This window comes from Aegilops tauschii, chromosome 7 (assembly GCF_002575655.3).
Source record: "Aegilops tauschii subsp. strangulata cultivar AL8/78 chromosome 7, Aet v6.0, whole genome shotgun sequence".
Classification (NCBI taxonomy): domain Eukaryota; kingdom Viridiplantae; phylum Streptophyta; class Magnoliopsida; order Poales; family Poaceae; genus Aegilops; species Aegilops tauschii.
Window position 1 is genome coordinate 374,618,387 of NC_053041.3, and position 10,780 is coordinate 374,629,166.

General features: G+C 48.3%; 1 long non-coding RNA gene across 1 annotated transcript; it reads right to left on the reverse strand.

Moving 5' to 3' along the window:
* Positions 1-535: 535 nt before the first annotated feature.
* Positions 536-4,015, reverse strand: LOC109737899 (uncharacterized). Its single transcript, XR_002226702.4, has 4 exons — positions 3,563-4,015; positions 3,377-3,493; positions 1,509-1,645; positions 536-826 (listed from the first exon to the last, which is right to left on the reverse strand). It is a non-coding gene; the product is annotated as an uncharacterized lncRNA (long non-coding RNA).
* Positions 4,016-10,780: the final 6,765 nt, after the last annotated feature.

Genomic DNA, 10,780 nt, shown 5'->3' on the forward strand with positions numbered 1-10,780 from the left:
TAGACTACTAACGCTACCACTACAAGAATCCTGTTAATACATGACGGTATAAGTCCATCATGGACTAGCGTTAAACCGTCAAGGAAGGGCACGCGTGACGGATTTGAAATCCGTCATGTATATCGCGTCATAATTTGACCACAATGCCATCCTTGACGGATCTGTGAGACCGTCATGGATTCATGACAGTTTTTGACCGTCATGCATGGCACTTAACTGACATGCTCATAACGGCATTAACATCTCTTCCACGTCATCATTTGACATGGATCTGACTTGGCAGCCCATAAACTAAGCAGCCCAATTATAATTTCGGCCCATTATTATTCATTACCTACCACCATGTAGTAGTCAGCCCAATTGGAATTTCAGCCCATTAAATTTCAAATCAGTCCAAGGCCAACTAATTTCAGCCCTATTGATTAGCCCATGTCGCATTTCTCTTGGTCCATGAATTTTTTAATTTAAGCCAATATTTTTTATAGAAAATACATGCTATGTAATTAAATAATAGGAAATCACCAGAAAATAACAATTTATGCAAAAGGAAAAGGACCACAAAAACGCAAAATTACAGACATATCCAGACGATACCATATGCAGGAGCAAAAACACAAGAAACTTCAATCTACAAACAAGTGCCAAACAAGTGCTAGAGAACACCCTATGCTACTTTGCAGCCACTGCCTCCGAACGCTCAATAGACAGCAACCGGGGGTCATTCCCATGCCTTCCTAGACACAGATCCAGCCATCCCCGCCGACATCATCAAAGGAAGTCACCGTATCGCCTCAACCTATGCTCCCAAGGACCAGTGCAACGTTGCCTGCACATAGACAAACGGTAAGACTAACTCAAAAGTATGGGTTTAAGCATGAGTTTTCATACATACACAAAACTATACCAAAGGTAAACTGAACCATGCATGTCAGCTTCAAATAATGGTATTTTTACTGTGACGACAATGCAGCACAAGCTAGCAACCAACAACGTTTTCAGGATAACATAACATCATGTTTGAAATATCAAACAGCAAAAGAAACAGAAGCATAAAAATGGATGATAAAGGTCTTGGTATATATTCTTTCCCTTTCTTAATTCACAACACACATACAGTTGCAATAAAGAGCAAATCAGTTCCATGGTTTGGTTCTACATATAGGTTGGTAAAAAAGGGCCAGTCAATGCAAAAGGGTCCAGTCAGTTAGCTAGTCATTCATAAAGTAGAATCATGTGAAAAAAGAAAAAGAAGAATAACAAGCGGCCTGCCAATGATGGATATAGTATTATGAGATCTGAGATGTTCATGAAAACAACAGAAAATGATAAAATTGGACCTGATTAAGACCATAGTGAAATCCAATGATGGACAGAAAGAAAATCAATCCTAATATAGCGAGTTCCCTATTGAGTTGAGATGATTACATAGAAACAAATCATGTAACCACCAGCCAGATCAAACATTTATGGATAGGGAGAAAGTGGCAGCTTTCGTGCCGCTACTGTACCTTGGATGCGCAACATTGGATGGGGATCACGAGCACACAGCCGCACCAGTACCCAGTTCCATGGGACCTTGAGAACATGTACCGATTGTTGGCCGTCGTCCTCCCTACGGTTTGGCCTCAAGAGATTTCTTCCACCTCTTTAGAAACCAAAAAATGAAATGCAAGATCAGATCACAATTGTATGGATGAAAAAAATAGTCAATGTAACCAGTGTGCCAAGTTGAAGGAAAATATAAGAAATAAATTGCAATATTTATTTCTCACCAAAAAAATAACAAGAAAAGATATCTAGTCAGTCCAATTTACCAAAATCTGGACAGTAGCATTTTGAGTATTTAAGTGAAGATGTAGCAGGCAATCAAATGAATATGTGGTGAAGGTGGATAAAATGAGGCAATCAACAACTTAGGCATGGGGTCCCATTCGTCGATGGAGAGCATCTGCTGCTCCAAATCAAACAAACAAACAAATATGTTTAGCCCACCAAGAACGGGAGCACTAACCAAACATCCCCTATCCAGCAGCAATTTTAGGCAGTGATAGGTGAGCTAGATGAGTTAAAAAGTGAGAAATATGAATATTTTGTGTAAGGTAAACATAAAACCTTTTTTGGTAGGACTAAAGAGCTCTTCAATGTTCTAAAGCACAAAGAATTAGCTATACTACCCAGTAGGACTAGCGTCCAGCAAGCATTGACATGACACGTATGTCATTAACAAAATGATAAGAGTATCAGGATCATGACGCTCTTACTGAAGTGGCATGTTTGTTCTTTCTTCTTTGTGGCTATCCTAAATAACCCCCTTCAAAACCTGAAGAAGAATAAAAAGCTAGTAAGGAGAAAATGCAGCAAACCAATATGGCTTGGTCAAACGCTTCAACTAAAATCTAGTTGGGCTGGAATTTAAATGCAGTATGTACACATTGCTTGTACATGTCAAATGAGCGATGAATGGATTATTTTTGCAGCACAACAAGCAAACAATCTATTCACAACAGAAGAAATTCTGGTTTTACACAAGTAATGGTTAAAGGTTGAAAGTTCAGTGGCACGGGTAATATAACAGTAAAAAAAGACGCCAATTGTGGAATCAAATTGGCAGCAAGATTTGTTTCATACTTGGGCATGGAGAGCTCTCTATAAATTGAACCAAGCAAATGGATCGTTGTGGCCTAAGCAGGAGCAACCCGAAACCATGGTAAAAAAAGTTGAAGCTAGCTCTGTTGATAAATTTGTTACAGCTAAAACAAAACAGAAGCAAGGCCTGCACCATCCATCTCTCTCTCTCTGAAACCAACCACCCATGCATGTACAAAGTAAACTGGAACCAAGTCCAAGCTACTACATGGATAGGATAGGATCAGATTGGACCAAAGCAAACTAGTTTGCTAGCTAGGTAGGAGCAGTGGTGGGGCGTGACAAAAAATCAAGAGGGGTGCAAATTTTTGAATAAGAGCAAAATATACATGAAACATGGCAGCTCGGCTCATCAACAGTCGGTAGCGTGCAACAGTGTGCGACGCCCGCTCGGCGGTCGTGCGGTGGTTAGCAGTCCAAACCAAAAAGGGAAAAACAAGATTGAGGAATTGCATGGACTACTTAGTAATCAAATTATCACATATGAAAAGCATGGACGCAAGCCATGAAGACTTTTGACCGACAGAGCTTCACGTACCGGAAGTACACGCATACAAAATCAATCAAGCTAGCTATGCACCTATGTGATGCGGCACACTACAACGCTTAGTATTCATGGTTCAAAGAAAATTGCACTTTTGGAAGGGGGGCCATGCCCCAGGCTCCGCCAGTGGGCAGGGGGGAGGTAAACTAAAATGCTGCAAAGAGGAAGGAAGGGTCTTCATCTTACCACCACGGTGGTGCAGGGGCGCCGGATATGGCTGGCCGTGGCGGATCTGCAGAAATAGTGGGAGAAGGGAGGCCTTACTTGCTCCATTGCGGCGTCCCTGCATCTATTGAGCTGCAGCTGCGTGGCGAAGGAAATCAGGGAAGGAGATCAAATCAAATCGAATAGAAAAGATGGGCAAGGGCTGACCTTGAAGCGCAACCATGTGTGTGCTCACTCAGCTCTCATAGCCTCCATCGATGGATGGTCAATCTGGAAGGGGAGGAAGCAGCCTCCCACGTTGACCTCCATGATGGGATCCTTGACGAAGCCATCTTCTCAGTCATGGGAGAAAGATGGATAGAGAGGGAGAGGATGCCGGTTGTTTCCATGGTGGATCTGACCGCCGCCCGACCCGCAATAACAGCACCGGCGTCGCGTGCACTAGGTTCTCCTTCAGGGGCGTCCCCGCCTCCGGGAATGAGGCTATCGTCGTAGCGGTTGCGGGATCTTCCCCTAGAAGATGGCCATGGATGGGGAGGTTGCGGCGGCCATGGATGGGGAGGGTTGGGGATCTGGAAACAGTGAGACCAGGGGAGTCGGGGCTGACAAAGGAGATGGAAGAAGCCGATCGAGATCTACAGAGGAGTCGGGAAGGATGGAGTTGATTGCTTGCCGTTGGATCAAAGAAGAGGAGATGGTCAGGATTTGCGATCCGTGGGATGGCTAGCTCAACCAAACACAACACGAGTTTCCCCTCACGCTGGATTGCCACATCAGCGCCATCCATCCATGACGATCCTAATGGTGTATAAGAACAAAAAATATAGGCCCCGTTAGTCGACCCGTGACGGTTTTCCTGACGGCCCCTCTTTATTTGTCATAATGGGGCTACCGGATTGGGGGGCCATCCTCATGTTGCTGATATGTGACGGATTTTGCGACGAATCTGATAAACCGTCATAATTTGTGACAGTTTTTGGGAACGTCACCAGAAATCTATCATGGATTAACAGGTTTTTTGTAGTGTACCTACAAACACCAGAAACTAGTTGCAACTCCTGGATAGAGATCAGGTTGATTAATAAGTCGAGAGGGGCACTTAAGCATTCCAATGTGTGGTAGTAACTGTTCATGGATCACAAACACAGAACTCAGTTCCTGAGGATGGCTTCAATGAGACAACCCACCATGTACTCCTACATGGCCTCTCACCGCTACCTTTACCAAATCGTCTTCACACACTTAGCTCACACACAGTAGGACATGTTCATCACCATTCCAATTCATCCCCGATGAATCAGACCGGACACAACTCTAAGCAATAGCAGGCACGACAAACAAGCATGAATGAGTAGGCACATCAGGGGTCAAACAACTCCTACTCATGCTAGTGGGTTTCATCTATTTACTGTGGCAATGACAGGTCATGCAGAGGATAAGGGGTTCAACTACCGCAGCAAGTAACAGATGAATCGCTGTTTTCCTAATGCAGTAAAAGAGAGCAGGAGCGAGAGAGTGGGATTATATCGGAATGAACAAGGGGTTTTTGCTTGCCTGGCACTTCTGAAGATAGTATAGTTCTTCATCGGTGTCATCGATCTCATCGTCGGAACTACGTCCACTGAGAGGGGACAAATACCGGCAAACAGAGAAATAACACAATCAATGCAATGCAACAACATGATGCATGATCATGACATGGCAATATGCTGTGATTTGGGCTAATGCAACAGAAAGTCATTTTGATTGAAGTGGAATTCAAAGCTAGATCAAATTCCAACTCCAAGTCTATTTTCGAATTTGTCCTAATCATGTTTCATCCTAAACAGTGAGGTTAACTTGCTCAAACATGCATGAAAATGGTACAGATGGAAAGATTGGATTTTTCTGATCATTTTTCATATATAATTTGTTTCATTTGGAGTTACGGTTGATTTCCTATGATTTTTTGAAGTTTCACTAATTATCTGGAATTTCCAAATCTTTTCTGAAACAGAAATAATCCAGAAAGCTATTATGACGTCAGCACTGCATCAATACTGCGTTAGCGGTCAACGGGGCCAGCCCAGGTCAAAACTGACCAACGGGGCCCACCGGTCAGTCACACAAGTGCTAATCCCGCGTTGACTGACGCTTTGACTAGCTACGGGGCCCGCTGTCAGCGTCTAGGGGTGGTCCAGCTGGCGGGGATTAGTGCTAATGACCCCGCCACGTCGGCTGTCGCCGGAGTTCGGCCGGCGGTGACCAAGGCTACGGCGAGAGCTCGCCGAGGCTGCGCTACAGGCAGCGGCAGGACGCGCGAAGGCCACCAGAAGGTAGCCCGCACACGGCCACATCTAGCTGAGCACTCGGAAGGCCGCGGGGGCGCCGGAGAATGGGACGGTGAGCACATCCGCGGTGGCCGGCGTTCGGGTGCGGACGGACTCGATTCTACGGTGCACTAGGGGAGTAGCCGGTGGGTTCTACAAGCTCCTGAGGGTTCACCGAACGTGATGATGCCCTCGGGACTGAGCTGCGGTGGCCCTGGCCACGACGGTGAGGAACCACGGCGGAGGTGAGCTCCCAGGTCCGGTGGGAACGACGACTACGCGGCGCAATCGAGCAAGGGGAGAGAGGGGAACGAATGAGAAGCTCACGGAGAATCAGACGAGCGGCTCAGTGGCTCGGGGGAGGCTTGGAGGCGACGGGGCGACGATGGCGATCTCCGGCGGCCATGCAGAGAAGATGAGCTCGATGACGAGGCTTCAGGGCGTCCGGGGTCCTTTGGTTCGGCGTAGAGGTGCGCGGCAGCGAGGTGTAGCTCGTGGTCGGGATGGCTGGGCGTGGGGAGGTCGGTGGCCACGACGAACAGTGATGGTGGCGACGGCTCCGTTCGGTGGTGAGAGGAGCGGGACAGAGGAGGGGACGAGGCCGGGGGAAAGTGTGAGGGGGTCGAGAGGGCCGCGTGGCGTCGCAGAAGGCGTCCAGGGCGATGATGGGGCAGCTAGGCAGGGTGCTGCGTGCCCCGCCGAATGCGCGCGCGCTGGGCACGCGCCCCGTCCGACTGGCGGGAGGAGGGGGACGACTGGCACTGGGCCAGTCGGCTGGGCCGGCACAGTGCCAGGCCAGTAAGTGGCCCAGGTAAGGATTTCCCCCTTTTTATCTATTTGTTTCTGTTTTCTATTTCTGACATTTGTTTTAATTTGGTTTTTGAACCAAACTAATTTTGTTGCTTCTGATAAGTTTTGTAGGGACTAAAAGGATTATTCCAAAGCCCGTCAACAAAAATCAGAATTATTGGAGTAATAAAGTATTTATAGTATTTATTTGCTCCAATTCAAAATACAATATGTGTTAATTCAACAATCCAAAATGTCATGCAAAAATGTGCATCACCTCTGGTTGCTGTTTCCAGCATTTTCCAAAAATGATGAACATTTTTGAAGGCCATTTGGGTTCACTGAAAAATATTTTAGTTGAACCTGGTGGATTCCTTTTTATGCTAGGGTTTGAACATCCCCCATTTCAAGTTCATTTGAAAATTTAAACATGATGCACACATTAAGGGCTAGCCTAGTGCATACCTGGACTAGGGATGTGACACTGATGACGTCTTGATTGCTTCTTCTGACCCTCGAGCACGTCCAGGCCAACGTCGAGCCCCGGAGGATAGGCGGAGAGGAGACGTGCGCGTCGTCGAGCCACGCCATGATGACCTCCACCACACTGATGGGTACGACGGCCTCAACATCGACGAGCCTGCGCTCAGTGTTGGCGGGTGCCTACCTTTCGAGGATGGCCGCCTTGCCTTTACACGAGTGCTGCGGCAGGTCCGTTGGCCGTCCGTTCGCACGTTCAAGCCAGAGATACCCAAGAAATATGACGGGAGGCTGAACCCGACAGAGTTCTTGAGCATCTACGCCGTCGTTGTTCAGGCTGCCGGGGGAAGAGATGAGAAGGTGTTGGCCAACTACTTCCCTTTGGCCCTAAAGTCCAATGTGAGGTCTTGGTTGATGCACCTAGCGGAGAACTCCATTTCATCATGGGCTGACCTGTGCCACGAGTTCATTGGAGCCTTCACTGGCGGTCATCAGGAACCCGGCAGGCCCAGCGATTTACAGCTTCTCCAGCAGAAGGAAGGAGAAACCCTCCGTATGTATTTACAGATATTTAGCAAAGTCCATAGAAATATCCCAAATGTCCATCCGGCAGCTGTGATAGCCGCCTTCCAGTCCAATGTGTGCAACCGTCGTATCCGTACCAAGATGAACGTGCGGTTGCCCAAGACTGTGAAGGAGCTTTACACACTGGTGGATAAGTGTGCTCGGATGGAGGAGGGAAGGAAGCTGCCCGGAGAGGAAGATTGCACGAATGTTGATTCAGAGGATGAGGATGAATCAACTAGTCAAAAGAAGAGCAAGAAGCGCAGTAAGAAGTGGAGAGATAAGGCAGTGATGACCGTTGAAGGATCGGGTACGCCTAGTACCGGTAAGAAGGCCAAAGCTGAGGCCCCCGACAAGGAAGCTGCCATGTGCTCTGACTGCCGGGAAGCCGCTGCTGCCGACAAGGCCGGGAAAGGTGATGGGCCGTACTGCAAGATTCATCAGACCAAGGGCCACGACCTTCAAGAGTTTTATCAGGTTGAGCAGCTTGTCAAGAAACAGAAAGCAGAGTATGAGAAACGTGATAAGAAAAAATGTCAGAATGTTGTTGGCGGTAAGGGCCGAGGTGGTGAAGTAAACTGGCCCGGCAAACCCTTTCGGAACCATGGAAAGCTCGCCAGAGGTCGAGAGAAGGAAACCTGTGATGATGAGAGTGATGGAGGGGATGAAGAGGAAACCAGTGAGCAGGAGTTTCAGAAGGCCACAGACGCCCTGTGCGTCGACGGAGGTGCATCTCTGCACACTTATCACCGCTAGCTCAAGCGGTGGGCGCGAGAAGTCAATGCCATGGAACCAGCACCAGAGGCCCGGAAGCCGCTCAAATGGTCCCATACGCCCATCATCTTCGATGAAGAGGACCATCCTAGCCGTACCACTGCGGTAGGATGTTTGCCGTTGTTGATCTCGCCAACAATCCGCAACCTCAAAGTCACAAAGATATTGGTGGACGACGGGGCCGGGTTGAATCTGATTTCGCCGGCAATTATCAGCAGACTTCAGATAGGAGAGGAGGAGCTAGAGGTTACCGGCACGTTTCAAGGAGTTAATCCAGGCAGGAGCCGTCCTAAGGGGAATATCACATTGCCGGTAACGTTCGGGGGAGAACTGAACTACCGGACTGAGAGGATTGTGTTTAATGTGGTTGATCTCCCCCTGCTGTACAATGGGATTCTTGGACGCCCGGCCCTGCCCAAGTTCATGGCGGCATCCCACTATGCCTACAACACATTGAAGATGCCTGGGCCAGTGGGAGTGATCACAATCCCATCGGATGAGAAGGATGCAATCATTTGCGTGGACAAGATGTACCGGGATGCGGTCGCAGCAGAGGCAGCGGTGGTGGCAGCTCCGCCAATGGAAATAAAGCAAAGAAGAGAGACTGTAGGGACTCCGGCAAAGAGTCTGAGAAGCATGCCCCCATTGAGTGCACGACACCCGTTGATGACGTGCCGGAGTGTTCTATCAGCAAGAGATCCAAGGTCGCTGCATCCCAAGTGAAGAAGGTCCCGGCAGAGCTGGCTGGCTTTGATGGTACTTTTACTATCAGCGCCACCCTCAATGACAAATAGGAAAGCGCGCTCGTTGCCTTCCTACGGGCGAATATCGATGTGTTTGCCTGGCAACCATCTGAATCCCCGGTGTTCCCAGGGAGGTAATCGAGCACCACCTTGCTGTCTGCCCACATGCCCGACCTGTCAAGCAGAAAGTACGGAAGCAGGCCTTGGAGAGGCAGCAGTTCATTGCAGAAGAGATCAAGAAACTTGAGGCAGCTCATTTGGTCAGAGGAGTATTGCACCCCACATGCTTAGCAAATCCAGTGGTAGTCCGGAAGGCTAACGGGAAATGGAGGCTTTGCATAGATTTCACATACCTCAACAAAGCTTGCCCAAAGGACCCATTTCCCTTGCCGCGTATTGACCAAATTGTGGATTCGAATTCAGGTTGTGATTTGCTCTCCTTTAAGGACGCATACTCCGGGTATCACCAGATCTTCATGTCCAAGGAAGATGAAGAGAAGACGTCGTTCATCACCCCGTGTGGTACGTACTGCTTTGTCCGTATGCCATTCAGATTATAGAGTGCCGAGTCTACTTTTGCAAGGGCAATCCAGATTGGTTTTGAGCCGTAGTTGCACAGAAGCAAAGAAGCCTATATGGATGATATTGTGGTCAAGACCAAGGATAAAGCCACGCTTATTCAAGATTTGGAGGAGACATTTTCTAATCTGCACAAGATCAATCTGAAGCTTAACCCGGAGAAGTGTGTGTTTGGTGTTCCCTCCGGCAAGTTGCTTGGGTTCTTTGTATCCCATCGCGGGATTGAAGCCAACCCCGACAAGGTCAAAGCCATCAAGTAGATCCAAGCGCCAAGGACAATTAAGGATGTGAGGTGCCTGACGGGATGTGTTGCCGCGCTAAGCAGATTCATCTCCAAGTCTGCCGAACGCGCCCTGCCGTTCTTCAAAGTTTTGAAGAAGGCTGGCCCTATGAAGTGGACCCCAGAAGCAGATGCAGCTTTGCAAGAGTTGAAGGGCTACTTGTCTCTGTGCCTACCTTGGTTGCTCCAAAACCCCAGGATCCGTTGTTGCTATACTTGGGGGCAACCAACCAAGTGGTCAGTGCGGCCTTGGTAGCACAGAGAGAAGTGGATGAATCAGAAAGTGAGCAGAAAATGGCAGAGTCAGAGAAGGATCAGGACAACAATGAGCACGACAATGAGAGCAACCACAAGGACGCGGCAAGGAAGAAAGTGGTGCAACGCCTAGTGTACTTCGTCAGCTCCTTGTTATAGTGGTCTAGATCGAGGTACTCTGGCGTGTAGAAGTTGATCTTTGGCCTCATTATGGCCTCAAGGAAACTTCACCACTACTTCCAAGCCTAGAGATCATGGTTGTTACTCGTTTTCTGTTGTAAAGGATACTCCGAAACCCAGAGGCTACCGGCAGGATAGTGGAGTGGGCTTTGGAGTTATCCACCTTTGGTTTGAAGTTTGAGAGTACATCAACTATTCAAAGTAGGGCGTTGGCAGAGTTTATTGCAGAATGGATGCCAACCCCTGATGAGGAAGTGACAAAGACAGTTATCCCCGACAAGGAATTGCCCCAAGAATGGATTATGTATTTGATGGTGATTTTTCCCTACAAGGTGTAGGAGCTGGCGTGCTTCTTGTCGCCCCCTCCGGGGAGCACTTGAAGTACGTCGTCCAAATGCATTTTTCTCGGGAAGAAGCAACCAACGATACAGCTGAGTATGAAGGGCCTCTTGTCGGGCTCAGGATTGCAGCC